The sequence below is a fragment of the Myotis daubentonii genome, chromosome 1, assembly GCF_963259705.1.
Source record: "Myotis daubentonii chromosome 1, mMyoDau2.1, whole genome shotgun sequence".
NCBI classification, from domain to species: Eukaryota; Metazoa; Chordata; class Mammalia; order Chiroptera; family Vespertilionidae; genus Myotis; species Myotis daubentonii.
This window is the reverse complement of record NC_081840.1, coordinates 131,477,205-131,479,483: the sequence shown is the minus strand read 5'-3', so window position 1 is coordinate 131,479,483 and position 2,279 is coordinate 131,477,205. Positions and strand designations below refer to the sequence as shown.

The window sequence follows — 2,279 nt, the reverse complement described above, 5'->3', positions numbered from 1 at the left end:
AGTACATACTATCACATGGATTAACTTTGAACACGTTATGCAACTGATGGAAGCTAGTCACAAAAGACAATGATGTAAAGATTAGTGGTGGCCAAGAAGGAGAGAGGGAAATGAGAGTGACTGCTAATAACTGGAGTTTTGGGGGAAGGGATGTAAATGTTCTAAGACTAGAGGCCCAGTGCATGAAATTTGTGCAAGGGGGAAGGTGGCTTCTAAGCCCGGCCTGCGCTCTCTCACAATCCTGGACCCCCTTGGGGGATGTCTGACTGCTTGTTTAGGCCCGATCCCAGCCTAAACAAGCTGGGATCCCCTGTGGGGATCGGGCCTAAACCGGAAGTTGGACATCCCCAGAGGGATGTAGCAGTGCGCGAAGCGGCAGGCGGCCAGGGAGGAGCCCAAACCGGGGCCAGGCACTGTGCCGATCGCACTCATCCCGGCCCACTGTGCCTGCTGCCTCTGCTCATAGTGCTGCCGTGGAGTCAGAAAAGGCTCCTGCCACCGCAGCTGCGCTTGCCAGCCGTGAGCCCAGCTTCTGACTGAACAGCGCTCCCCTTGTGGTAGCACACTGACCACCAGGGAGCAGCTCCTGCCTTGAGCGTCTGCCCCTAGTGGTCAGTGCACATCATAGCTATCGGTCGTTCTGGTCATTCCACCATAAAGGTCGCTTAGGCTTTTATATATACTAGAGGCCCAGTGCACGAGTTTGTGCATTAGTGGGGTCCCACAGGAGTGCGCAGGTGCCCGCAGATGAAATGGCCCCTCCTTGATGTCCCCTCCAGCGCCACAGTTAGGGATGCCAGGCCTTTGCCCCAGCACACTTGTGTAATGAAGTTCCTGTTGTTCAGCCTTCAGGTCACAGGCACCCTTTGACGCCCTCATCACCTACAGCAACTGCCACTTTTCCCCTGGATTCCCTCCCCTCATCTCTCCCCAGAGATTGATGCAAAGGCAGGAATCCCAGCCCCTCACCCATATGAACTGTCTCCACATTACCCACTGCCCCCCAGAACCGTGGGACAAACCCCATCCCCTCAGCTGGTTCACCCCACAGCAGCCCAGCCCTGTGCTACCCTCCTCCTGGTGGCTTCCGGCATGGGCACCCCCCCTCCCTCGCCATGAACGCCTTTATGTCCAGCCTGGTTTCCAGGGGGTTCTCTCCTCACCTGGTGGCTCCAGCCCATCCTGATCTGCCTGCCTCAGGGATTCCCAACCCGCCATGGTCTCCCCCACCGTCAAGCAGAACCAGCACCCCCTGCCTGAGACCAGCCTTAGCCAGAAATCACCAGTCACGGTGAAAAAATAAAGGAGGAAAAAAAGAAAACCTCACGTGAAGAAGCCTCTTAATGCCTTCATTAAGAGGAGGGGCTGAGGGTCCAGGTGGTGGCTGAGTGCCCTCAGGAGGAAAGTGCAGCCATTCCCCAAATCCCGGCAAGAAAGAAAGCAGCATCACCTGTCCTGAGACCAGGCCAAGTCCTAGGAAATGGCCCCGAAGGAGAAGGAGCGGCAGCTCCACCACCTGCTCCCCAACCCGCTGAGCCCAGGACAGCCCCAGCGGGAAAAAGGAGAGGAGAGAGAACCAGCTGCAGCAGACACAGGCCCTGCAGCCAGTCCAAGAGGCGGAGGGTTCTCTGGCCTCCTGAGCAAGAAGCTGTGTGTTCAGTACTTGCCCCCCTGAGAAGCCCTGTGACAGCCCTGCCTCTTCCCGGGGTATCAGCTAGACTTCTGGGCCACCCCGCACAGCAACCTGGGCTCACAGTTGCCCCTGCTGCAACCCCCTCAGAGCAAGCCCGGCCCTGTCCCTCACCACCAACCCGGAGAGGGGGCCCAGCTGGCTCTCCACTCAGCTGCCTTCCTGTCAGCTAAGGCTGCAGGCCGGTCCTCTGGCCAGATGGGCAGCCACCCCCCCATCCTCCTCTCACAGCCTCTTCCTTCCCATCCATGCTCACAGCTCTGCCGACTGCTCCCCCTTCCTTCCCAGCCACACTCCATGCCACCAGGCCCTCCCAGTACTCCAGGCCCAGCTTCTTTCCTCGGCTACCAAGCCCACTAAGCTGCCGTGTGAATGAGACCCATCCAGTAGTAATGACTCAGAAGAGGGGGAACATGGAAACTTTATTGGTCAATATGGCCCACTCTGAACTGTTCTGCAAGATGACTGGTAACAACAGCACTTTACATCTTGTAGGTGTAACCAATAGTGGGTCTTAAGGCTTTTTAAAAAATATTTTTATTGTTTTTTAAAATTTATCTTTATTTTTGAAAGTATTTCAGATGTCCCT

At 56.3% G+C, this 2,279-nt stretch overlaps 1 pseudogene; it reads left to right on the top strand.

Annotated features, from left to right (window-relative positions):
• The first annotated feature begins 747 nt into the window (after nt 1-747).
• Nucleotides 748-2,066, top strand: LOC132234894 (transcription factor 7-like 1; annotated as a pseudogene).
• Nucleotides 2,067-2,279: the final 213 nt, after the last annotated feature.